The sequence below is a fragment of the Panthera pardus genome, unplaced genomic scaffold, assembly GCF_024362965.1.
Source record: "Panthera pardus isolate Hobbes unplaced genomic scaffold, ASM2436296v1 HiC_scaffold_8, whole genome shotgun sequence".
Lineage (NCBI taxonomy): Eukaryota > Metazoa > Chordata > Mammalia > Carnivora > Felidae > Panthera > Panthera pardus.
Window position 1 is genome coordinate 12527630 of NW_026527013.1, and position 27963 is coordinate 12555592.

The following is a 27963-nucleotide window of genomic DNA, read 5'->3' on the forward strand; positions in this document are numbered from 1 at the left end:
CACAGTGAACAGGAAGAAGGGGGTCTGGACACGCACAGGCGACAGTCCAAAGGAGAGGACGGCACCCCGCAGCAGCGGCTTGGGTGCGAGTCTGGACCACGGAGCGCAGGACGCTCCCACACTGCTCAGGCCTGAGGCCGGTGACGCCCCCGTCCTCCCACACCCACGGTCAAGTGGGAGCAACGAGGAACGTGCACCGCACGCCGCAGCACACTGCGCTGTGTGAACCATTAAAGGCACACTGCTCATCCTCATCTTTTTATGACACGCTTTAGAGTATTTAGTGAAGAAACGAGGCACCCTGGAATCTGCTACAAAATCCCCCTGGATGTGGGGCGCAGAAGGGGACGACATGAAGCAGTGCGGATTGGCTCTAAATCGGTACCTGCTGGAGCAGGGGCACGGTTACGTTATTCTCTCTACTTTTATGTTTGAAACCTGCCACAAATCTAAAAGGTTACAAACTACACCCATTTCCTAACACGTGGAAGATTTCACTGGGTCTGGAATGAGACGGCAGTTGGCAGCGGTGCGGAGATGAAGTGAACAGATACTTGTTTTTCAATTCCACACGGTGGCTTCTCACTGCACCACCCGGCACCTGCATGGGCAGAGGGGCCGAGGGCTGCTGGGATGCCGTCTCCCCCCACAGTGAGCCTGTCTCTGGCCCCCTCAAGCTCTTCAAACTACTGGGTATGTTCTACCTGGTGCGATCTTTGGAGCTCCTCACCAAGCCCCCCGCAGGCTGCTGAGCTGCTGCTCGACGGACTCGGTGTAAACACTCCTACTAGGGTGGAAAGGGGTCTGGGGTCTGCTCTCCCGAGGTGGGTCCGTGCCTCCCTGCAAAGAGCCCAGAGAGCCAGAACTCCTCCTGCATCCAGACCTGCTCTCTGCCCTCAGATAGGGAAGATGCCACAGGGTCCAGGAGAGCACCTGCCCAGACATGGGACAAACAGCTTCCTGGGGGGCTCTCCAGAGAGCTGGGGATTGCCGTGCCCACGGAGAGGGCAGGTTCTGTGGTTGCGTTCCCAGGGTGCTGAGGCCAGGGAAGGAGAAGTCAGCGAGAGGGGGCCTAGGCTTCTGACGTGACGGCAAGCCCCAAGCCATGCCAAAGCCCTCGCCCATCCGTGGATGCTAGAGTGTCCGTGTCCACACAGGCCTGAGGTCAGAAGCCAGGGGAGGTCAGAGTCAGGGAGCACCTCACAGCCGGGCCAGGCCAGGGCAACAGTAACCCAGGGAAGGGAGAGCTGGCCCACGCTGCCCTGTGGCTGCCCTCTGAAACACGGGGACGCCGCTGGCTTCTCCAGAGTCCAGGACACCAAACTGGCTTCAGAAAACCTGCCGACAGCAGGGTACAGGGAATCATCTTTAAAACCAAACCCAATGGAAAGACTTTAACTGGCCCTCATCACATGTCTGAAAGTTGCTCTGTGAATAGGATCACTGGTCTGACCCTGGATCTGTGTGCAGAGCTGGGGCCAGTGCAGTGGGGTACACCCACCCCTGACCAGCTTCTCCTCCCCTATTTCAGGGGATATGCAGGTAAACCCCAGGCCCTGAGTAATTAATTAGCACCCTGTGGGGGATTTCCAACCCCATGTGAAACAGGAACTGAGACACTAAGCTTCAGAGTCTCTGAGCCCATGGCTGACCATTCTGTTCTCCACGCATCAAGGGTTCCCACTCTGTCTCAAATCCCCAGTCTCTCAGGAATTAAGCTGGATGTGTGCAGCCACGGTGGCAAAGGGGAAACCCTGTGCTCCTTGAGCTCTGAGCACTGGTGGGGCCCAACGGAAATGAGCCAGGGCAGGCCCACCCAAGCCAGATTCTCATCGGGCTGTTGGGTTCCCCCAGGAAGCTGAGCTCTCTAGCTTTTCATCCTTGAAAGCCCACTTTACAGATAAAGAAACTGAGAGTCTGAGAAGGTAATAAAGATTCAAGGTTCATCACACAGCTAGAAGGTGGCGGAGTGTGGTCTTATACCAGCCTGGCATAGACTCTGCCTATCACACACAGGTGCTTTACTAGGTGAGGTGAGGGAGGGCACCCAGATGCCACCAGGCTGGTGACGTTGGCATCCCGCCCACATACTCTCCCCAACCTGCCCCAGCAAGTAAACGCACAGGTTATGGTTTCTTGAGCCACACAGGGCCAGTGCCCTCATGCCCAGCACATCTCTGGGCTGCCTCTGCCTTCCCTCCAGGGTAGCCTAGAGCCAGGGAGACCCACACACCTATCCAGCAAAACAGGGGCTGCAGCTCACCCCCAGTGTTCACCCTAAGCAGCAGGCCACTTGGTAAACGACAACAGCACTCAAGCCTGCCTCCCGCTAGGCCCCAGCAATGGCGCACACAAGCCTTCCTGCTTCTGATGTACTGCACACCATGTTCCCAGGTGGGTGTCATTCTTTCTGTCACTCAAACTGCCTCTGCCGCGAGCTGGTGCGAGAGATGGTGGCACCTGCACCCCCCAAAGATCCTGGCTGAGCCCAGCCCATGTCCCACCCTGTCTCCCTGAGGAAGGAAAAGAAGTCAGTGTGGCTTGATCCTCCCTCTTGGCTCTGGAAGGTGCATCCTCCTGGCCCTGCTGTGCCCTGCCTGGTTCCACAGCCAAGCAGGAGTAAGAGGAACTTCCCTTAGGTCATCTGCACTCTGCCTGGCCAAGATGCCTTCTTCTGCCAGGCCCCCAGTGGCAGCCTTGCACCACCCACAGGGGTGAAATCTCTCTCATTCATGGCTTCTTTATAGGAAGAGGGACATGGGGGGGGGGGGGGGGGCTGTGTCCCAGCTGCAGCAGCCAAGCTCGACACTTGCAAAAGCACAAAAGCACTTCCTCATCAGAGGGGCCCATCTGCTCCCCAGGAGCGTCCACAGCTGGAGCATGGCCACTGCGTGCATGGCCCTGATTGTCACACTCACAGCCCACAGAGCACCCACGACCAGAACATGTAACTGCAGCTGCAACTCAGCCGAGGGGATGGAAACCTCAGCCTGGGCCCAGAGAGCGAGCCAAGCAGCCTGCAGCCCACGAGCAGCACAGCACAGGAAAAGGAAGCCCAGGGCAGTGGCCGGAGCTCCCCGTCAGCTCCCCGTCAGCATGAGTGGCCAGCATGAGCGGCTGCCATCCTCCATCACTGAGGGAGAGGCTAGCAGGTGAGGGGGTGGGGAGGGCAGGAGAGGCAGCACTCTCCCCGCAGCAGCAGTCCCCAAAATGTTCCTCTCTCCCTCCTACTTTTTATTTCAGCAGCTCTCTCCAGCGAAACTATGTACTTAAACTTTCCTGACCTCTGAATCAGGTCAACAGGACACACACAATTCTCATTATGATCCGGTCCCTTCTGAGAGTACAAGAGCTCTCAATGTGTCATCCGTGAACTGGTTCGTTCCTGCACTGATACAACTGCAAAGTCAGAAAGCCAAGCAGAGCACTTGTTTGCAGGGGGGTCCAGGTAGCAGAGCATCCGACGACAGACAGCACTCCGGTCAGGGTTTCTCCTTCCCACCCTGGCACTCCCAGAGGAACAGCCAGGAAGAATACCAGCTGTGCCAGACATAATGGCCCGATGCCCACGGGAGGGGCACCCACAGCGTTCGACCCACATGCATGGAGAACACAGACAATCCAAAGCGAGACCCAGCCAGCTTTACAGGAACTCATAGGGGCCAACCTCCAAGAGACCGTTAAGCAAACCATCGAGGTGACAGGAGTGCACTCCAGCACTGCCACGTGAAACACCCGGTGGTGGGGCTGGGCGGGAAAGGGCCAGGCGGGGGAGCTGTGCAAAGATGCCACGGGGCTGAACCTGGCCTCTACTGTTGGCCCAATTTGGACTGAAGCAAGAGCAGCCACCAGTCAGCCCAGCTCCTCCCCATGAGCAGGGAAGCCGGAGGGAAATGCTGGGAAAACCACAGATCATCTCTGCAGACCCAGAACGGGTGTGCCGACCACCGTCCTGAGAGACTGTGCCTACGGGGGGGGGGGGGGGGGGGGGGGGCCAGGTCAGGTGTACCCTGCCTACCCACCACCAGCCTGCTCTGTGGTCTCTAAGATCCCTTCAGGCAGTGCAGTGCCCAGCATGGTGCCAGGCTACCAGTCTACCAACCTGGGCCGCTATAGGATCTTGGGAGCCAAGAATACTCCAGAATTCCCCCAACAAGTCAGCAGTTGCTTCCTAAGCAACTACGGCAGGCCTGGAGTATGCAGGAAGGCAAGTGTGGCCCAGGCCTGAGGTGTGGATGGAGACGGCCAGAGGCAACAACAGAAGCAAGAGGGAAGCACCACAACCAAGGCTCACCTGAGCGGCCAGGAGCCCAGGTGCAGGGGGACCGGAACTGCGGCTACATCCAGAGAGTGCTTTTATTTTTTTTATTTTTATATATTTTTTTTTTCAACGTTTTTTATTTTATTTTTGAGACAGAGAGAGACAGAGCATGAACGGGGGAGGGGCAGAGAGAGAGGGAGACACAGAATCGGAAGCAGGCTCCAGGCTCTGAGCCATCAGCCCAGAGCCCGACGTGGGGCTCGAACTCACGGACCGCGAGATCGTGACCTGGCTGAAGTCGGACGCTTAACCGACTGCGCCACCCAGGCGCCCCCAGAGAGTGCTTTTAAAAAGGAGGAGTAGGCGGGGCAAAAGTGACCACGCCACACAGGAAGTCCAAGATATCCCTGGTTAGCAGTATGAGTGTGTAACATGTGTGTAACATTCAGGGTCTGGTGGCCCTCACTTTCCTGAGCACTCCCACTAGGTCACCACGTTCCTTGTGCTGGGTGGACAGGAAAAGAGCAACAGGAACTGCCAGAACCTGAGTGGGGGCCACACTGGTTAAGTCATTTGGCAAGTCTCCGGGTTAGGTATCAAGGAGCTCTTGTCTCCTTTTATTTATTTTTTTTAAAGCTTATTTATTTATCTTGAGAGAGAGAGAGAAAATGCAAGTGGGGTTGGGGCAGAGAGAAGAGAGAGGAGAGAGGAGAGAGGAGAGAGGAGGGAGGGGGAGAGGGTGGCGGAGGGAGAGGGAGAGAGAATGAAGCCCAAGAAGGCTCCCAGCTGTCAGCGCAGAGCCCGATGAGGGGCCGGAACCCACGAACCATGAGATCATGACCAGAGCCGAAGTCAGACACTCCACCCTATGAGCCACCAGGTGCCCCCTCGTCTCCTTTTAAATAGGAATCTGAGATCAGCAAACCCACCAGGGTTTAAACGTAACTAATGAAGGTGTGCCTGTCCTAAACTGGATGGTAGCCATCAGCCAGGACACCACCTCAGCCCATTAGGCCATGAACTCCATATCAAGTGCTCCAGGGCAGAAAGCATCAGGGAAGACTGCACCGGAGGTCAGTGGATGGCCTCTGATCCTGCCCACACACCCACCCAGCCCACTCGGCTGTTTCCTTAGCCTCTAAGTGGGAGGATGACAGAGGCTTCCTACAGGCTCCTAGAAGGTGAACAAGAGACACACACGGACGTCCCGGATGCTGCCTGGCAGACAGTAGCGCTCAGAAAGGAGTCAGTCACCTCCTACACTTGGGAGGTGATCAGGCCCAAGACCCCTCACCTATTGCCCTACAGCTCAAGGGCTCTGTGTATCTGTGTGGAGCTGGAGGAACCACAGCGGGCACAGGGACTTTCTCAGCAGGCAGTCCTGTAACAGGGCCACCGTGGAGAGAACCAAGGACACAGTCACCCGTGGAACAGAAAGGTGAATCTGTACATTGTGTCAAATGTCATATAAGGATGGACACGCATAGCCCGTGACCCAGCGATTCCACTCTGAGGCACATCCCAACAGAAACGTGAACACCCACGCATGGAGAACGTATTCAGAACAGCCCCAACTAAAAACCACCTGAATGGCCGTCAACAGCATCATGGATGCCCAAATCACGGTCTATCCATTTAGTGTGGAATGAACAAACCGCTGCTACGCACAACATTAAAGATAAATCTCAAAACAGTGTCCAGTGAAAAAGTCCGGTAGAAAAGAATGCATTCTACATTGGATTGAAAGCTCCCAAGCAGGCAAAACTTCTCAGTGGTGACCAAAGTCAGGGGAGCTGGGGATGGGGAGCTGCTTAGACAGGGAGCAAGGGCGGCTTCTGGGGAAGCAAATGCTCTATTCCTGGACCTGGGTGAGGGGTAACTAAGATGCAATCACTGCACATAGTCCGTAAAATGTAAAGCTCACAACCGGCGCCCTTCTGGATGATCTTAAAGGCCATCCTGTCCCAGAAACTGATGCCAGAGCTGCGGGGTTGAAGAGGAGGAGAAGGCACTGCAGAGTCAGTCCCTGGCTCCCCCACAGTGGCACAGACCACTCTGAGGTCCCGCAGAGAACTGCCGCACAAGCCCCGGCTACCTGGGACACACAGCATACCTCTGCTTCAAAGCTCACAGAGGAACGTGTCCACACACTCCTGCCCCCGGCAGAGGGCAGGTCTGGGGAGGACAAGTGTGCTCTGCGGCTTCCAGGGAAGGAGTAACTCCGCAGCTCAGTGTCCCCAAGAAGAAGGAAGCTTGAACGTTACTGGAGAGACAGGCAGGCAGCACCTACTGCCTGGGCACTGCTGGCCAGCACTGTGCTGGGCATATGTCTCTTACCATATACCATGGCCTCTTTTGAGGCCACACACCCCCAAGTAGGTATTATGCTGTTTCCCCAGCATGGAAGCCAGGGCACCCATTAACACCTGGCCACAGGTTCATTTCTGACCTAAGCTGTTAATTCTGGGCAGTCAGCCCACGCCTGATTCCATGCAACAGGCCATTAGCAAGTATATAGGTGACCTGGGCAGAAAACGACAGCCGGCTTGAAGGAGGGCAATGGAACAATTAAGGTAAGGAAAGTCTTCATGCCTAACCCAGGAAAGAAGATACCAAAGAAAACTAGAAATTGGGGGGGGGGGGGGTGGCAGATAACATTTTAAAATCAAAGTAACTTGCCATATTAAGAGGCTAAAAATGAAAAAGCCTTGTGATTGTTCCAAAAGATATGGAAAAAATATTTGACCAAATTGGGCATTTCTTCCTGATAAAAACTTTGAGCAAACTAGGAACAGAAGAGAACCTCCTTGGTCTGACAAAGTGTTTTGACAATATCCACGGCTAACATCATATTTGATGGTGAATGGCTCCATGTTTCCCCCTAACAGGTACAAGACAAGGTTATGTTCTATTCAGTCTTGTCAGGAGGTTCCAGTCAATGTAATAAGGCAAGAAAAAGGGGAAAACAACAACAACAACAACAACAACAAAAAGGACATCTAGATTGGAAAGAAGGAAGTAAAATGGTCTTTATTCACAAATAACAGAAGTCTATATTGAAAATCTTACAGCATCTCCCAAAAAGTTACCGGAACAAGTGAATTTAGCAAGGCTGCAGGATACAAGTTCAATATAAAATTCGACTGTACTTCTATATGCATTTTCATTCAGAAAATGAAATTTTAAAAAACCAATTCCAGGGGTACCTGGGTGGCTCAGTTGGTTCAACACCCAACCCTTGATTTCAGCTCATGTCCTGACCTCATATTTGTGAGATCAAGCCCCGCATGAGGCTCCGTGCTGAGCATCGAGCCTGCTTGGCAGTCTCTCTCTCCTCCCTCTGCCCCTCCCCTGTGCATGCACCTGCATATGTGCTCTCTCTCAAAATAAATAAACATTAAAAACCCCAATTCCATTTATAATAGCAATTAAAAATATAAAGTACCTAAGGATACATCTGACAAAAGACATGAAAGCCTTCAACAGTGAAAAGTGCAAAATATGGTTGAGAAAAATTAAAAGAAGCATCAATTATCGGAGAGATACACACAGCTAATTGACTGGAAGAGTCAATCGTGTTAAGATGCCATTTCTCCCCCAAACTGATCTACACAGTCAATGCAATCCCAACCAAATTCCAGCAGGGTCTTTTAGAGAAACTGGTAAGTTGATTCTAAAACGTATATGGGGGGCGCCTGGGTGGCGCAGTCGGTTAAGCGTCCGACTTCAGCCAGGTCACGATCTCGCGGTCCGTGAGTTCGAGCCCCGCGTCAGGCTCTGGGCTGATGGCTCAGAGCCTGGAGCCTGTTTCCGATTCTGTGTCTCCCTCTCTCTCTGCCCCTCCCCCGTTCATGCTCTGTCTCTCTCTGTCCAAAAATAAATAAAAAACGTTGAAAAAAAAAATTAAAAAAAAATAAAATAAAATAAAAAAAAATAAAACGTATATGGAATCACACAGGTCCTAGAATAGCCAAGAAATTGGAAAAAAAAGAAAATCAGAAGATTATAATTAAGACAATGTGGTACTAACAGTAAAGACAGACAAACAGACCAATGGGAACAGAACAGAATCCATTAACAGACCCACACATTCATGGTCAACTGATTCTTAACAAAGGTATTAAGACAATTCAATGGGGGAATGAATAATCTTTCAATTAACAGTGTTAGAATAATTGGATAGCCATATGCAAACAACAAGTAAAAAATCCTTGACCTCTACCTCACAAGATACACAAACATTAACACAAGATAGATCATAAACCTAAATGTAAGGGTTAAAACTATAGAACATCTAGAAGAAAACACGGGAAGAAAATCTTAGTGACCTTGGGCTTGGGAAGGACTAAAAATATGACAGAAAAAGCATAAAATTTAGAGAAAACATAAAGTGGATTTCATCAAAACTGAAAATCTTTGCTCTTCAAAACGTGACACTATTATGAAAAAAAGGGGAGGGGGGGGCAAGCCACAGACAGGTTGAAAATATATATGAATCACATATCTAAGAATGGACTTGCATCTAGAATACATTTAAAAAAACCTCTTTCAACTCAATGAGTAGGCAAAGAACCCAATTCCAAAAAAAAAAAAAAAGGAAAAGTGGTTTGAATATTCAAATCTTTCATAGAAAAGACATGCATGGGAAATAAACACATGAAGAGATGCTCAGCATTATTAGTCATTAGGAAAATGCTTAAAACCATCACTACAAAACTATTAGAAGAGCTAACGTGAAAAAGACTGACCACACCAAGTGCTGGCCAAGATGTGAAGTGACAGGAATTCTCATACACTGCTGGAAGTTATCATGTGGTATAATCACCTCAGAAGACATGTGGGCAGATTCTTAACCCGGAAGTCCATCAACACAGGGGGTAGGTAAGTGAACTGTACTATATCCATAGGATGAAGTAACGGATCTTGCTCAGCATTCAAAAAGCAACAAAAAAGAATGAACTCTTGACATAGAGTTTTCAGATGCATGAATCTGAAAATATGCTGAATGAAAGAAGAACCCAGACCAAAATAAAATAAAAAACAGCACACAGTGCATGATTTCACAAAATTCTAGGAAAGGCAAGCAAATTCTACAGTGACAGAAAGCAGATCAGCAGTTGCCTGGGACTGAGATAGACTAGAGGGAAGATTACAAAGGTGCAAAAAGAAACTTCTGGAAATGATGGATATGTTTATTACCCTGACTGTGGTGATAGTTTCTCAGAGGTATATAGGTCAAAATATATCAAATTACACACTTTCAACGTGCAGTTTACTATAGGTCAATTCTACTTCAATAAAGCTGTAAAACTTAACTGTGGAGGGAGATGATGCATGCAACAAGATGGGTGAAAAGAAGGGGCAGTAGGCAAAGAGCAAGAACACTTTTTCGTTGCAGGGGAGGCATCAGCCCCCCCAGACCTCCCTGGGGGTGGAAGGTGGAGCTGGAAGTTCCTTTTCCCCTCACTAAAATGAAGAGGCTCACGCCTGGTCATCCCACCGGTATCATAAAGACAACAAATTCGATGTTGCATGTAACAAGGCTCCAGGAGGCACCAATAAACATCAGCTTTTCTTTCTGGGACATTCTACATGCCCCTACAAACACCTGTGCATCCAACAGACTGTGAATCTGAACTGTGGCTTAAAATAGGTGATCTGTGGCTTAGAACAGGGCCCCAGCCCTCAGGGGGACACACTATGGCTGAAGCTCAGTGACAGTGTCTCATAGGTTGTGAAATCAAAGGCTTAGCAGCCACCAAAGGCTGAACTTAAGGACATGTGCCCTCCTCAGCCTGTCCTCACGGTTTTACCATTCTTCAACCGGAGACCCAAGGGAGGGGGCCGCCTTCCCATGCTCACATGGAAGAAAGGCCATGGCCACAAACATCTACAGAAAATCTTTTTTTTTTTTATTAGTTTTATTTTTGAGAGACAGAGTGCGTGTGGGGGCGGGGCAGAGAGAGACAGAGACAGACTCGGAAGCAGGCTCCAGGCTCCGAGCTGTAGGCACAGAGCCCGACGCGGGGCCCGAACCCACGGACCGTGAGATCATGACCCGAGCCGAAGTCGGACGCTCAACCGACTGAGCCACCCAGCCGCCCCAACATCTACAGAAAATCTCAGGCGAACGACAGTCCGTCTGTTCTTCCCTAAACAGTGGCGTGAGCAACGACTGGTATCCATCCTCCTGACAAGAAAATAGCCTCTATGTGTCTGAGGTTTCTTTTCCCTCCCACCTCTGCATGGTTTTCTCCAATGGGAACTAAGCTCCTGTGACCAAATCTGTCTGGAATCCTGACTCTCCCTCCAGACAGCTGAGCTAGACCCTTAGTTAGCACTGTCAAGTGTGACCTGGGGCTCAGCAGCAACAAGAAGGGTGAAAAGAAGGGGCAGCAGGCAAACAGTAGGAAGCACCGTCACCCAGGGTTTCTGAAAGAATTCTGCTTCAGCTCCAACAAGGACCAAGTAGCTTCTGTGGGCTGGGCCAATGTCCGATTACAACACCAGTGACATTTCGCAAGGGGAGAGGATACTTCCCAGGTTCCAGTCAACTGCTTTACATACCACTGCCTTGGAGGAACATACCTGGTTCAAAAGGTAGCAGCTGTGAGAACATCACCAAACCCTCAGTTCTGAAAACATTAAGTCAACTAAAATAAAAACTCACACACCTCACACTCAGCTGAACCTCGCCCAGGACTTGACCGGTCAGCCCGCACCGAGCTGGTGCTGCCTCTGCCGCAGATGCCCACCCGTCCACACTCCACCTACCGCCAGGCTCCCGCGAGGAGAAAAGCACAAGTCCCCTGCCACAAGGCAAAAGGCACCACTGCCCGGGGCGGGGGGGAGGCAGAGGGAAAGCCAAGGCGAGAGCAGGAGGAGGCTGGCTATTCCCCGTCCCCTGAGGCTGTGGCGGCACAGACTTTGCTGCTCCTCCGGGCGAGCGTATTTGCTCAGCAGGACTCAAGGGCTTTGGGGAGAATCTTTCGTTTTCAATACAGTGGCCTGGAAGTTACCACAACCACAAATATTTTCTCCAACTTACCTTCTTGGCAACCCTGGAATTATTCCAAAGGGTTACATAAGGAAGGAGAAGAAGCCGTGTGAGGTTTCTGCAAAGCCAGACATAAAAGGAACAGAGAAACCAAACATCACAATCCACCACGGTGGCTTGGTGACAGCGGTGACAGCATTATCTGCCGGGTGGCGGCACTGCTTGCCATGGCGGATGAGTGGGAGGTTGCTGGTAAAGGATGAGGGCACAGTGGAGGGTCACGACAGCTCCCGAGGCCACATGCCACCAAGAGCCGAATCAACTGCTTCCTGCCAGCCTTCGCTGCTGGAGGCCTCACTGGGCCGGCGCAGACTCCCGCAGCACTTCCTGTCTTGCTCCAAAACTACCTGCATCTCACAGGAGGGGAAGCAGCAGCCAAGCTGACCCTGAGGCCAGGAGCCCACCCCATGGCTGACCGGCGGAGGACAGAGCCCGCAGCGAGTCCCGTGGTCCCCTTTACCGAAGTCCAAGGATAGCAGGGTCCCGGCTGGAGTCCGGGACAAGCCCTGCAGCGGCTTTTCCTAGTCTTAAGTGCACGCAGGCAAAGAACACTGAGGGGCACTGGGAACAAAGAGGATTTCACGATGCACCGTATTTCCTTTTACGTATCATTTGCTAACATCACTTCCTCAATGTTTTAAACCTATTTTCTGACGTATTTTCTTGAGCCTGTTTTTTCCCCTTTTCATCCTCACCATACAGTTGGGTAACCAAACACGTCGGCCACAGCAAAAAAATGCAGGAGCGCAATTAGGGGAAGAGAGAGAAGGAGGGATCTGACTGCAACCTATGGTAACACCACAGAGGAGCTTACCTGCCACCACACCGAGCACCCAAACGAGCACCCAAACAGCTTTGCCTGGGCAAGCTGTCAGCAGAGCTGAAGAGGGGCTGCCCGCTCTGCCTCCCCTGCTCTCTCTTCACGGCTCGTCCCGGCACCCGCCCTGCGGCCTCATCTCCCTCCACCCAGAGCTCCTCAAGCCCCAGCCCCACATCCTTTCCTTCTGTCTCCACATCTCATCTTGGAGCTTCCTGGACTTCCTGCACGGTCCCACCTTACGTGCTTCGTATCTGCATTGCAAGCCCCGGTGTTCCATCCACACTCCAACCGTCCACCTGGAAGCTCTTCTTCCGCATCTCAGAGGCACTCGGGGTATCCACGGGCCACTGGGCACCCCCCCGCCCCTGCTCGTTGGACCCTGCTCCTGCAAGGCTTGTGTGCTGGGAGCAGGAGCACCCCTGGAAAGAGGCAAGCCCAACGCCCGCTAGCCCCCCTTACCCTCCCCTCTGGCAGGCACTGCGCCTCCAAATAAACCCACCCGCACTAACCCCTCAAGCGTGTGTTCTTTACACTCTCATTTCAACCCCCAGATATGGTGGGCCTGAGCCCACCTCTTTAGCCAACTGTGTCAGGTGCTTTGTCTGAGTGTGCCTGCATATGGCTCCGTAACTTTTTAAAATTTTTTTAACATTTATTTATTATTGAGAGACAGAGACAGACAGAGCACGAGCATGGGAGGGGCAGAGAGAGGGGGTGAGATACAGAATCTGAAGCAGGTTCCAGGCTCTGAGCTGTCAGCACAGAGCCCGACGTGGGGCTTGAACTCCCAAACCGTGAGATCACGACCTGAGCCAAAGTTGGACGCTTTACCGACTGAGACACCCAGGCGCCCCACGGCTCCATAACTTTTTATGCCCTGAGTCTCCTCAGTCCCTTTGGTTTTCCTCTCCTCTGAGAGCATCTTCTAAGCCACCATCTTTGTCACACGTGTGCCCTCTTGAAGTCCCCAAAGCCCGAGAGATAGATACCAACATCATGGCTCAGGTCTGACCCCAAAGGCCAAACTCTGCAGCACTGTCTCCCCTGAGCCCCTTGCATTCCCGCTGACCTGAGCCATGGCAACGTTTCTGTGGGCGACTTTCTGGCACTTGTCCAGAAACAGTGACAATTACGTAGTTGAAATTGCATTACAGATGCTATTTTCTCTTTTCATTTAACTCTCACTTCCTCTTATTGCTACATAATCTTCATAATGATCATGTTTAACAGCTAAATATTTCATCAATGCATCGTAATTTCCCTGACCTTCTCCAACTGCTGGACATTCCATCTCCTTCCAGGTTCTCTGATTGCAACCAATGTTGCAATGAACATCTTCAAACATACAACTTCCTTCTCTCATTTTTTTTTCCTTAGGAATAAACCCCCAGGTGTCAAAATTGGCTCCAAGGGTCCAAATACTTTAATGGCAACGGGTACCGCCGCAACTGTTTTTGATTCTTGGCTTACACAATGCGGTGACCCCTTTGCTAGGGGCCCACTAGAGGTGGGCCCAAAGCAAAGTGTCCCTGCCGGGCAAAGCTGCACACAGGTTGTCAGGGCTGCTATCCTACTCTTGTCATCTATCCGTCGACTCTGCACAAGTATGGCAGTGTGTCTCCAGATAGGGGTGCCAGCAGGGGAAGGAAAGGGGACCCAGGACAGACAATCCTCCAGGTTTGGCACTGAACCCACCTCCTTGCACAGACATACAGAGAGAAGAACTGGGCTCCGCCCACCCACTGCTCGGCTGCTGGGGAGACAGGCACATTATCAGTGAGACTGTCACCCTACCTAGTGGGGCTATGACACACCTGCATGGACACAACGGCAAAGGGCTGGGGATATTCCTGGAATGTGGGCTGGCCAGGAGGCTTGAAATGGAAGTAACTGGAGCAGATCTAGCCCCCTGCCATCACTCTCTTGCACCCCTCCAAAAAGGAACGGGGGTAGCAGGATCTGGGGTGGGATCTCTAGAGACTCATCTGGGTGTCTTGGGCAAAGTGAGGCCCTGAATGGGGGATGACAGCTTGCTGTCCCTTCCTGTCTGCCCACCTCTCGGCCGGTGACCGCTATGTGGCACAGCATACTACAACCCCAAACCTGAAAACTAGCCATAAACTGGGCCAACCTAAGGCAATGCAGATTCAAACTCCACAAGAGGACAGCAACCCCACCACGCAGTCTGCATCCTGTAAACCACGCAACAAGAGGATGGCCTGTTCGTGCTCACGTAATGGGGACGTCAGAGGTAACAAATACCCCTGGGCCCGTGAGGATGGCAAGCATGAGTCCCTGAGCACTCCATCAGGCATCGCCCGGACAATGAAGTGTCTGGCTCTTTCTCCAGGAGCTCTGGGTATTTTTAGGACCTACGTACAGTGGGTGAGCCACAGCCTGGGACGACAACCCCAGCCGCTGTTCCCAACTCCGTGCCCAGCACTACTGGCTTACAAACACAATCTCTATTCAAAGCAACCTCAAAGGCAAGTTTAATTCTCTTTTCACAGATGAAGAGACAGAGACCCTCACCCAAGGCCAGACCAGGTGAGGCAAGATCTGAACCCACACTTGTCCGACTCCAAATCTAAGGGCTCTGGTGCTGCTACCCTATATACTATATCCCGGTGTAACAAATTCTCCAACATTTCCACTTTTAAAAGTCCATTGTGGCAATCTATTTCTTTGCAAGCAGGGAGCTGACCTCCCCTTGTCGTTTAATGCCCATACATTTATGATGAGAAACTGGAAGCGACCAGCTAGGACAAGCACACATAGGCAAGCATTAGAACAAGCTCATTTTCAAAAACTGCCACTGGAAAACGCTGGAGAAAGGACACTGAAACTGCCTTCCCCGAGTCTGTCCTCTCCAGCTCCCGCTTGCACACAGAAGTACCCAACTATGTGGGCGACTCGGTGCCTCGCAGCCACTATCCGTCCCATAGTCTTGCAGCATCATTGCATGGCCACTTTCTGAGGCTCTTTTTAAGCTGCCTCCTTGGGGCTCCCAGAGCCCAGGCCCGTCCCAGCCCCAGGCCAGTCCAAACACAAACTATCCCTTTGATCCAGGTCCCATGTGGGTTCTGGGGACACAAAGGTGAGGGGACCCAGCCTGCCTCATAGTCTTCATTACCTCAGCAGCACCTGCTGATAGCACACCCTGCACCATAACCCTGTTTTTCTCTCCCCCAACACAGCAAGTAAAAGTCACAAAACTTGTTACCATTGAGAAGTCACATCAACAATGAACATCCTCTGCATACCCTGTGATGACTGCTAAACTGTGCAAGCTGCATGGCACTAGATAACGGTCCCAGTCTCCTGGGATATTCCAGACCTGGGCCCCCACCTTGCCACCCTGCTACCCTGCGACCCCACGGTCCACAGCTCCCAGGTCACCTGCAGCACCAATGATGAAGACAACCTCACTTCCGACACCAGCGTATCAGGCCTGCCACGCTACGCTGATCATCTGTAATAAGCATTCGGACTAACTCTAAGGGAGAAAATGTGCTAAGACGACAGACATATTAGATACAGTAAGTTCAGCAGTAGCTGGAAACTCAGACACTGTTAATGAATAGAAGTAATGACTACAATAAACAAAACAGAAGTAATAAAAAATACAGTACACGGACCGGGAAAACAACTGATACCAAATCCCAGGTCCCACTCAAACCTCCAGAGCCCCACACACATCCCCAGAAAGCTCCTGGAGGGGGTCGGCGCTCCCCTAGACCCTGAAGCAGGAAGAAGCCTTGTAGAGAGACTGCTAGTCAGGCCAGGGCTCCGAGGGCACCTAAAGGCGTGTCCTTTACATTGTCCCCACTTCACTCCTGTCCTAAGCAATAGTAACTGGCCTTTGGGCAACGAGTTGTATTTTTTCTAGTGCCATTACAATAGATGCACAGCTGTGAAAAAAAAACATGTTCACCTCCAAACCCACAAAGCCTTTTTCCACGGTGGGCAACACTGATCCCCCCGCCCAGAGCCTTTGCTTTATTTACTGGCAGCCTCTTCAACTCACAGACGGGCTGGAGTCTCTGCCCCTCCAAAACAGATGCCACACATCTCACAAAAAGACCACAGATATGATGCAAAGTGTGTGCAGGCCCTGCCCGAAGCAGAAGAGTGGGACTGCAGCAGCGACGGGAGGGGAGAGCAGGACCACGTTTCAACTGAAGTACTAAACACTTCTTTTTCTGCCCCTGAACCCCACAGTAAGGTGAGAGGAGCCAGAAAAAAACCACTCACACACTGCTACAAACTCCTGACCAAGGGATCTTCTCACTTCTCCCTGCTTCTCTAAGACTTGGGTTGGGGCCTCCTCTCGGGGTGGCAGGCATTCATCTGATCCCCGCTCAGTGCCTGCTATATGCCAAATTCTGTGTGGGGGTGGGATGGGGACTGTCCTCAAGCCCGCGTTGAGAGTCCCATCCTGGTGATGGAGACAGGCGAGTGTACCAGCAGGGCTCCAGTGAAGGCACTGCAGGGAGGGGAGAATGGGGGTACAGAGCCATAGGCATGCACAGACATGGAAGGGGGAGGTAGAGGGGGACTGTGAGGCAAAAAGGAAGAGGCAGGCAAAGGCCTGCTGTGCCAGACATTGGTTTGGGAGGAGCTCAAGCTCAGCCTGTCTCGTCGAATTTGGGGTGCTCTGGGGATGTGCAGTGGAGGGGGCTGAGTCGGGCTAGGGTTCCCAAAGCCCCTCCACATGCTGCTGGTACTGCCTCCCCCACCCGCACCAGCCTTGGGCTAGAACTGGGGTTCTGCTGTAGCACCCTGCTGTGGGGCAGGGCCAGCCGCTCTGGGTCTCGTCTGTGCCCTGGGACCCCACGCAGAAGTCTTTCCACCAAAAGGCACTAACCGCCACTTGCCACAGGGGCACGGGCTCTGCCTCTGCCTCCCTCTTGGCGTAACACTGGGTTCCCACCAGGGTGAGTAAAAGAATAGGAGATAAACCCCGCTTCCCCTTCACTGATCACCGACCAAGGCCCTTTGCTCCTGAAGTTGGATCTGGACTCAGAATCTTTTTTAATCTGGGTAGGTAAACCGCTGAGCACTGGGGTGCAGGGGGAGCCCAGCCCATCCTCTTCAGTAATACGCAGCAATCTCCCCTCCCCTGACCTGAGTTCCTCTAACTGTATGTCTGCCAACAACACCCAAAGGGAGCCCGTGTCTGACGGTCTGACCAAGACTCTAAAACACACAAACACACAAAACCACACATGCGCCTCCCTCCCCCCACCCTGACCCAGAGGCCCTGTCATAACGTCGCAGCCCTGCTTTCTAAGCCCCGATCAGCACCTCAGGCTCCTTTCTTCCAAGGCTGTCTTCTCACTGCAACTCTGATACTGCCCCCGCGTCAAGCAGGAGGAGGTCTCTGGGTCCGCCCCTGGGTCCGCCCCCCCCCCGCCCCCCCCCCCCCCAGTCTGTCACTCCCAGTGATAAGCCTGCAGGCGCTGCTTGTTGTGGGAGCTTTGCCTGGAAGATGCACTATGAAGAACTGGGTTCTTTACAGCCTCAGTAAGGCCAATTAGGCACTACTCTATTAAAAAATTCTTTCTTTCTACACACACACACACACACACACACACACACACACACACACCAGAAAAAAGAAAGAGAATAAATTCTTACACACAGCTCTATAAATTATAGTCCAAGGGGGTCAGCCTCTATCTGCCCCTTTTTACAGGGAGGAAGTTAAGGCACAATGAGGTCACCTACTCTGCCTGAGGTCACACAGCTGGGTTTGGGGCCCAGGCAGCCTGGCAACCAAAAACTGGCTCTTCACCACATGCTCCACTGCCTCTCACAGAAATACACAGATAAAGCACAGCCGTGGCCTTGAAGGTGCTCCCGGTGTGGCTGGGCGGGCAGGCAGGCAGGCAGACGGGGCTGTGGGACGTGCAGGGTCTTCTGAGGCCTTCAAGGAGCAGGATGGAGGGGGTGTTTCTGAGGAGACCTTAAGGGTACACAGGAGTCCGTAGACCAGCCCAGAAAGGTGAGAACTCGGCAGGCTGAGAGCAAAGGGGTCAGCAGCACAGGTACAGAGAACACTGGGCAGGGGGCGGGGGATGGGCAGGTCACACAGTGGACCCCAGGCCATGCTCAGAGCAAGGAGTTACATGGTCAGATCAGACTACAGATTTTTGGACACAGCTGCCTGGCGGGAGAACTCACAGCTGAGGCAGAGAGAAAATCTGCGGGCCTGGCCAGCCCCACACAGGGAGATGGTGACAAGCAGGACGGCCTGGATATGAGACAAAGGGGGGACACGGAGGCAGGGAGGACCCAGGGGCTCAGGCCCTGGCTGAGGAGAGGGACGTGGGCAGGAGGGGATGGCGGGCAGCTGGATGCCAGGGAGCCACCACGTGTGTCTCTTAGCCCGCTCGCTTCCCAAGGTCCTGAGCGTGAACTTCCCACGGACCACCGTGATTCACCCATCCTGAGATGCACCAACGTGTCACCAACCACTAAGAGACAAATGGTGCCAAATGGAAGACGAGGCCTGGCCCCAGAGACATTAAAATGTGACTGACAGGGACACCTCACTCCTCAGTCCTCGTACCCTGAGTGTTCAGAGGCGGGCAGGAGCACACGGTCTCCCTCACACCCAGCACGCCATCGGGGACCAGATGCCGTCCCCAGCCGTGCCCTCCCCTCAAGCATGTCTGAACAGATCCCAAGCCTGGCATCCCCAGCTTCCCTGCCCCCACCGGGGCTGTGGCAGCAGCTGGCACACCTGAACGCCACATCTCCCAGCTCTAGCTCCCCCCCCACCACCCCCAGCTCCACAGGCAACCTTTCCACACTCCATTCAGAAACCACTTGGGACCCCAGGGGGAGAAGCCTCAGCACTTCCCTCCACCGGCATGCCTCTGCTCTTCTGCACAGAGCCACTGCACCCTGTCACCCAGGTGATGCTCACACAGCACTGTGGCCGACAAGCACTGCATATGCAATTGGATGGAGCAGCCAAAGGAGTGAAAGGGTGGGGCATGGAACCAGAACCTTCCACTCTAAGGTCATTAGCAAGTCACCTGTCTGGATCCTTGCTGTGTCTCTAAGGATGGCAATGCCTCTCCTGTAGGATCGGGTGAGAATCTGCCCCACACACGGTCAAGTGCTAGCCAGCCAGGGGTCCCGATCTGTGCGATGGGAAACACTGCAATCATCGCCTCCACGGGCTACCGCTAAAGCAGATGTGCTCAAGTGCTCAAGAGCTTTTCTGATCGCCAAAGTGACACTGGACGGGAGCCGCAAGACAGCCAGGTAACAGAGCCCAGCGGTCTTCCCGTGGATAAACAGCAGGACTCTAACACTGGCTGCTTCTGTGTGTAGGGACAGACATGCCCCCCTGACTCAGCCCCACAGGCCTCCTGGAGCCAATGCCAGCTCCATCTGCACTTGCCCCCTCACACCTAACCTCCGCTTGAGAGAAAGTGGGGGGAGGAATGGGAAGGTCTCTGGCCCAGTGAGGCTCCAAACGGTGCTCACAGGGACCTGTGGTTGCACAGGAAGCTGTCTCTCCCTGTTCCCCATCCTTCCAGCACAGATCTGAGCAGGGCTATGCAGGAGGCTGCCTGCCCTGCCCTGCCCTGCCCATAGGGGGGTACCCATAGAAGTTGCTTCTCCATATCTGCCACCGTGAAAACCAGCACTCCACACTTTTTTTTTTTTAATGTTTATTTATTTTTGAGAGAGACAGAGCGTGAGTGGGGAGGGGCAGAGAGAAAGGGAGACACAGAATCCGAAGCAGGCTCCAGGCTCTGAGCTGTCAGCACAGAGCCCGACGCGGGGCTCGAACTCACGGACCACGAGATCATGACCTGAGCCAAAGGTGGACACTTAACGGACTGAGCCACCCAGGTGCCCCAACCAGCCAGCACTCCACACTTTTACTGGCTGACAGACCTAGTGGAGACATGCACACAAATATTCAAAAAGCACTGTTTTATTAATAAAAACTCTGGGAGTCAGCTCCATGACAATGAAAGAGATACTATCACAGAATATTATGCTGCAGTTAAAGGAATAAATTCTACTCATATGTAACAAAGACAGAGCCAGGACATGCTGAGGGAAATGAGGTGGCTTCAAAATGACAGACTTGTGTGCCAGAATTTATTTAAAAGTCATGCACAGTGTTCTAGGATGTGTCTTTACACACAAAGAAGACGTACTCCAGACTCGAGAGTGGTTCCCTCCAGAGTGACAGAGGAAAACTCCATCAGTGACAGAGGCCAAAGGGGCTTTCGCTGTAGCTCAAACACTTACATTTTAAAAGAAGAATGTATTTATTGTTTGTCGTACGGACAGATCAGTGAAAAGGAGAAGGAGACAACAGGGCAAAGGAGGGCCCAGGAATGCAGGCCACACCTGGATGTGCAGGCTGGAGAGGGCGCCAAGGTTTGGGCGGGGGGGGGGGGGGGGGGGGGGGGGGGGGGCGGTGTCGTAAGTTGCCAGAGGCCGTTCTGCAGAGGGGACATTCTGGATCTACAGGGACTGCAAACAGGGACGTCAGCTTTCAAACAGAGACAGTGGGGTGTGGAAGGTGACCTGAGACCTGGTTTGCCAGAATGCACATTTAACACCTGTTGTCTTGTGTAACTTTTAATAGTGCCTCGTTCACTCTCAAAGTGTCCTGGTCTGGAGGTTGAGAAGTATAGTCGCCTTGGCCATGGGTACAGGGAAGGAATCACAGCCAGGCCTCCTGAACACCTCCAGAGGAGGCGGCACGGGAAACCCCACTGGCCTCTGCCAGCGCCCCTGTGCAGTCCAGTGAGAGCAGCAGCAGAAGGGACTGGCACAGGGCACCCCGACCAGGAGGTGGCACCTCCAAGCTGCCGAGGCACTCCAGGAGTGGGGTCTCCGTGCTGGTGCCGGTAGGCACTACCAGAAAAGTGAGAGGCTCAGAAGAGTGGTGGGCAGGGAGACACGGGTATGACAAGGGACGGGGTCAGGTGGAAGATTCCCAGGGAGAAGAGAACCAGCCCAGATTCTGCAGCGCTGGGAGGGAAGGAGCTAAGGGGCTCATCCTGCAAACGCAAGGCCCTAGGAAGGAAACAGCGGAAGGCTTCATGGAGCTCTTAGTAACAAAGCACCTTTTCACATTGGTCTTCTCCTCCAACTCTTAGCAAATCTGTCACTCAGTGGGGCCAGCTCTCCTCCTTCCTCACTCACCTCACTCACACACATACTTCTTCACTTCTGCCTCCCCGAAAAGAGATGGTCATCAGATCACTGGTCTGCCAGGCAGCTTGACAGAGTGAACCGGTGGCAGCACCTGACCCTTAGCAGATCACCAACCTTTACAGGCCTGGGCGCGTGCACGTCTGGAGACTGCAGTGGACTGGCTTCTCAGGGGATGCTATTTCCCTCCTCCCTACAAGATCTGGGATGTGATGGCTTTGGGGCTGGGTCCCCAAAAGCACAAACACCTTCATCTAATTAGGAATGACACTAGTTTGCACGCTGGGCCAGTCCCATCTCACTGACCCGGCAGTGTGACTCTCCATAAAGCAGGGATACTGGGCCCTGTGGCCAGGAGGGGACAGGCCATTGAGCCTCTGGACTCTCCAAAGCTGTCTGGCCCTGTAAACAAGGCCCACACAATTGGCGCAAATTGCAATGGGTCTGGGTTTCATTCTTTCCTTTTTTTGAGGGAGTGGAAACAAACATAGCATTAGCTATGCTGAAACCCAGAGCAATTTTCATGGCCCAGGGGTGAGGTTAGCACCTCACCTTGCTCCGGGAGGAGGAAGTAGCCAGAAGATGGAGCTGCTCATTTCCCACACACGCTGAAAAGGAACGCGTGTCTCTAACATCAGGAAACCTTGGACGTGGGAGCCCAAACCCATCTGGACCGCACACTGCCAACTGCTGCAGACAGCAGAGAACAGACACGAGCTCTCATTCAGCAGCTATCTATTTACGGGGAAAATAAAAATGCATTGCGCACGTGCTGAGGAGGAAGTCAGGGAGTGGACAGAGCTGTGGGGCTTCCATAGACAGGCGAACACGACAATGTGAGTGTACCGAAAGCTATGAAGAAAACAAACATGCAGCGTGTTACAGGAAGGCTTCCTCTGACTGCTGGGCCAGGAGAGGTAGGTGGGCACCGCAGCCCCAGAGAACCAGGACAGCAAAGGATCTGGAGCAGAGTTCTGGCCCTTCCCTACCTTCACTGCAGCTGGCTCACTGCATGCCCCTGAGGGGCTCTGGGCACAGCCTCTGAACCGAGAGAACCGTCCAGGCGGCCAGCTACAAAGGCCGTGATGCCACCTTGGACAAAGAGCCTGTGGCTTGCAGCCCAGATCTCCATTTGCACACATACCAATACTTCTGCTCTTCTTGGGCTGCTGTGCCCTGCAGCCAGGGTCCTAACTGGCTAGCAGGAGGGACTCTACCCAGGACTATGCTGGAGGCAGCTCACACCAACCCATGAGAGCCCGTGGCGAACTCTCAGGAGTCTTGGGAACCAGATGTTAAAACACAGCCACTGTTAAAAAATGCAATGATAGAGACTCACAAGTTATACTGAAAACAGAGGTGATGAGGGGCACCTGGGTGGCTCAGTCGGTTGACTGTTCGACTTCGGCTCAGGTCACGATCTCACCGCCTATGGGTTCAAGCCCCATGTCAGGCTCTGTGCTGACAGCTCAGAGCCTGGAGCCTGCTTTGGATTCTGTGTCTCCCTCTGTCTCTGCCCCTTTACCACTCACCCTGTCTCTCTCTCAAAAATAAACATTAAAAATTTTTTTAAAGAAATCAAATTTCTTTAAAAAAAAAAAAAAAAAAAAGAAAACAGAGGTGATGAAATACAACCCATCATTTCCCATTTACTTTCCCACATTACTATTATTTAGTTTTTGAGTTTATTCATGACTATTGTATCTTCATGGTGAAAATGGTGTGCTACTGAGGCATTTCTTCCCAGCTCCATGTTTGGTGACATCATGCTAGTGGCCTGAAATCAACCCACAGTGGAAGTATTTATACCATGGAAATTGGCAAATACTACAAATCAGGGCTTAACTGTCATGTTGGTGGCCTCTAGACCAGGAGTCTACAAACTCATAACTCCTATGAGACTGCATATCCAGTCCAATGCCTGTTTTTGTAAATAAGGTACTTTTTTCCATATCACCTATAAATTCAGATAACAAAATTAGCCATGTAAATAAAGTTTTATTAGAACACAGTTATACTCATTCATTTTCATATTGTCTGTGGCTGCGTCTGTGCTATAAATAAAGGCAGAGTTGTGATAGACTACATGGCTCACAATATTTACCATCTGGCCCTTCACAGAAATAGTTTGCCAACACCTGGGGTTTAGACTTAAGAAAGTGATGGAGAAAATGTTAATAATGCAGATTAAATTTGTCATACCTGTAGCCATTACATTAGGAATAGCACAAAATAAATGAGGAAATATCCTTCCAGTATTTGAAAACTATTATCTGATTCAGCATTAATATAAACAAAATCATCAATCGACATTCATGTCAGAGCTACACTCACAAGCTGACTACAGATACAAAAGTACAGCAAAAATCAAGGAAAGCAATCTGTGAAACAACTGGTACACAGAACTGACAATAAAAAGGACTGTGTATTTTATTACTTGTAGACTATATGCTATCTGTCCTGTGTTATCAGTAAAATGTATAAACTTACGTGTGTATGTATATGCCATTTTTTTCCCAGAAAAGCTTGTTGCCAAACATTTACTGGCACACCACACAGTAAATTAGAGTATGTTACTTCAAAGAACTTGAAATAAAGTTTGAATGAAACTAAAATCCATTTGCATAATTACTGTATTTCAACACTACAAACGGAAAAGAGGGAAGAACCTGGATTCATTAGATATAGCAGCTCTTGTCAATTACTAAATGTTTACTAAAACATGAGTGTAAGTTTCATCACCTCCACATGCAAACAGAATTTCTCTACAGTGATTATCAAAGGCAAGCAAAAAAATCCAACCTAATAAAAGTGAGGTTCATGGACATGGCACTCCCTTTCTTAAAGATTAATACTACTACTTAGAAAGTCAATACAAGTTCATTATTTAACACATTCCCTAATGCTTTATTTTATACTTCATTTTTCTTATCATTACACTGAAGAAATGTCGTGCTCACGTTTTTCCCTTCAGTCCCACTTGCAGTTCCCCAGGGCACTGTCTGGACACCAGCATCTCCTATGTGTGCCATTACATGAAAGCATCTGGAGGCAGTGTGACACAGCGGGGAGGGGATGGGACTCTCACAATGAGCAGCCAGGAGAGGCCTGAAGGAATCTGATGGTCACAGATCTGGGGAGAGGACCTCGGCAGTCATGAATGAGGGAGAGGAAAGTATACATTGAGGAAAAAAGGGTCTGAGTCACAGAGCATCTGTAGATCATGAAAATAAGGAGTGGGATGTCTACTCTAAGAACACAGGATCTTAACTGGCAGAGTAGTGTGATCTGATATTGGTTTGGAAGCCGCAAGAAGGAAGTTCCCCAACAGGCAGATGGCCAAGCATACGCCAAAGACAGAGAATAGACATTCTGGCTGCAGAAACCACTAGGACTTACAGATGGACCAGACATAGTAAGGTGGCAAAAAGCAGGAAGCACAATCACACCAGGAGTTTACCAGAGCCACAGGCATGACTCCACTGACTGCGATGAATAAAATCCACGACTCCAAGCACGTCCTCTTTGTCCTGGTGGGCTGGACCCCAGTCCTCCGAGAGCATCAAGAACAGGACTGGCGGCCCTGACCAGAGTAAGCATTGCACGCCCCTGCTATGAACCTCCTGGGTATGTACACACAGGCCCCGCATCCACTCCACATCTGACTGCTCTCAGTGGTTCTTGAGTGCTCTTCAGGCTAAAGCAGTCTACTTTTATTTTCATTTTTTTACTGCTTAATTAAAAAGACAACGCTGGCTCAGTTGGTTAAGCACATCCGACTTTGGCTCACGTCACGATCTCAGGTTTGTGGGACGGAGCCTTGAGTTGTGATTCTCTATGCCTCTCTCTCCCCCTCCCTGCTCGCTCTTTTTCTCTCTCAAAATAAATAAACATTAAAAAAAATAAAGACAATGGAGCATAGGAAAAACAAAAACAAAGTACTCCTACTGCCTCAACACAAGTGGTTCTCATTTTATCCAAAGCTCTAGTTTTTGTGCCTTTTCTGCTTGTGCTTGGCTAACAAAAATGCTCCTTTTCTTCATCATAGCAAGACTTGTCCATTTTTCTACAGAGGCTTCAGGACTCTTCTTCACAGCCCTATGCCACTCGACTCTGCAGTGTACTGTGTTTCCTAAGCTTCTCCATGCCGTTTAATTAATGACATCAACAATCACAATCATGTGAATATATCTATTAACAGTGTTATTAAAATTCATCGTGTATCTATCTGTTAGTAAGTTCCTAAGAGTAAAACGACTAGATCAAAGGACACCAGTGGCTATGCCTCTCCCTATGTAAATACTTCCCAAAAGGGTGAAGTATGAAGTAGCTCCTGGATCCTGCCAGCAGGGTGGTGTGGGATGAGGCGAGTAGGGTGGGAGACAGACTGGGAGATACAAAATGGCAACAGGGTAGCTTTAACGCTAAACCTTGATTTCCTGACTACGCCATTCTTCCCACACATTTGAGTACCAGGTATAATTTCTGATTATTAATCACATCAACATCTCTGTCTGCTAATGTCTCTAAGATCTTGGGACTATTGATTCTGCATACCCTTTCTTCATACAGAAAGGACATTCCTTCCTAAAGGCGATTTCACACACAAATTCATAGTTTGATCACCCTCAGCTGCAAATGCCGTACAAAGAAAGGGATTCAGAAAAGTTCAGACAGATTTTAATCCTGACTGGGAGTTCCAACCCAAGCACCTCTTCCAAAGAAGTGCGCCTTCCGTTCTACCAGTCTGAGATTTTGTTCTACAACCTATTTCTTCCTTTTTCCCACCCCCAGGGAGCTTTTAGAAATGTGTAAAATTATGCAAGGTTGTCTGGTAACTGCTCACACTAAAGGGAAGACTATCTTTGAGGAAGAAGAGCATCAGTGAAAACCAAAGTTAAGTATCTACAAACTCATCCAGGGGAATAACTGCCCCTACTCCCAGGAAAGTGGGAAGGGGCTTATACGTACAGGTTCAGTGCCTTCTACATACTCTTCAGTATGGTAGGGCTTATCTTGTTCTCACTTTTTAGACAACAGCTAATTTGAGATTGACAGCAAATATCTGATGTGACTTGTCCAATGAAAAACATCTCAGAGAGAGCCATAGAGATTTGAATCTGGATCTGTGAGAAGTGAGATGATTCATTTTCAGAAATACCAAATAAAAGCTGTGCTGTTAACAATAGGTTTACAACCTTTCGGAAATATGTAAGCACCCCCTCCCCCCGCCCCCCTGACAACTGAGTCCCAAACCCTTAGACACTTCACTTCCTGGTTCTTCTTTCCCTCCCCATTTTGTGGGCTTATTTTTTGCGGACTTTGCAATGAGCATGCACCAAAGAACTGAAGTCTCTGTGTTACCTCAAGGAACACACATGTGTTCAGTCAGACTTTTTCCCTTACATGGACATAGGCAACTACCTGTAAGGCTGTAACCTCTGTAGTATTCAGCCAATGAGGAAGCAGGGGAGGGACTTGCACACTAGGAGATAAATTGCCTGCTGCAACTGCCCCAACTGTGCCCCTGTCCATCAGACACCTGTTCTTGCAAGAATGTTGATTAAACCCTAGCTTCCCTGTGCTCTGAGTCCGTGTCCCTCCTTTGATTGGGGTAGTGGGCTTATTTCTCACAGGGTCTAACTTCAAACCCTTGCATATTAAATACTTTTTAAAAAAATGTTTTATTTATTTTTGAGAAAGAGAGAGAGAATGTGAGCAGAGGAGGGGCAGAGAGAGAGGGATACAGTGGATCCAAAGCGGGCTTTGTGCTGACAGCAGACAGCCCGATGCAGGGCTCAAACTCAGGAACCATGAGATCATCACCTGAGCCCAAGTCAGATGCTTAACTGACTGAGCCACCCAGGCACTCCTAAAATACTTCTCTTTCTGTTCTTCATTCCGTCTGTCCATCTGCCCATCTCTCTTTACTTAGGAGGGAGGCTCCAAGGATATCTATTTAGTTGTTAACAACATTAATCAACCCAGACTTAAGAAATGAGAAGGCTTTCTTCTCCCTAAGAGGAGACCTCACGAATGGAGCAAGCAGATATAGCTCGGAGGCTCTAGAGACATTAGAGACACCAAAGCTGTGTGCCTGGGTGGGGGTTGAGAGAAGAGGATGGCTAGGAAGGGACAGGAGCCCCATTCTGCGCCCCTATGCCAGCTCAGGTGCAAACTCCTCCCCCACCTCTCATGTGGAAAAAGGCCGCAACAGCCCCCAGTCCTGACCCAAAGCACAAGTAATCCGAGAGGCCCTAGAAGTGCTCTGTCCTCAGGTGGGCATGAAAATTAAACAGAAATTTAAAAGTCAGTTCCTTGGTCTTACCAGCCACGTTAGGTACTCACGATCCCCATGTGGCTCACAGCTACCTTACTGGATAGCACAGACGGAGACCATCTCCATCAGGACACAGTGCTCTGGAAGGAAGCAAAGACCTCCACAGGGATTCTCCTCTCCTCTCTGCAGCGCCCGCCATATTGTCTCATGACGAAAGCAAACGCTCTTGAGGTCAGCTATGCAGTGACCAGGTGACTAGCTATTTAACCTTGTTCATCTATGAAATGGGATAATACCTAGCAGAGAGCGAGGACACATTAACAGCTGATGCTTTGGTCCTCCAGTTT

General features: G+C 51.1%; 1 protein-coding gene across 4 annotated transcripts in view; it reads right to left on the bottom strand.

Annotated features, from left to right (window-relative positions):
* The window catches only part of MED26 (mediator complex subunit 26), a 53538-nt gene that overhangs the window by 11506 nt on the left and 14069 nt on the right, over positions 1-27963 (bottom strand). The window contains exon 1 of one of the 4 annotated variants that reach the window (XM_053898553.1): positions 11310-12497. The exons of the other annotated variants lie outside the window; for them this stretch is intronic. The gene's annotated coding sequence lies outside the window, so the exon portion shown is untranslated. Of the gene's footprint in view, positions 1-11309; positions 12498-27963 lie in introns of those variants that run through there. 4 annotated transcript variants of the gene reach the window in all.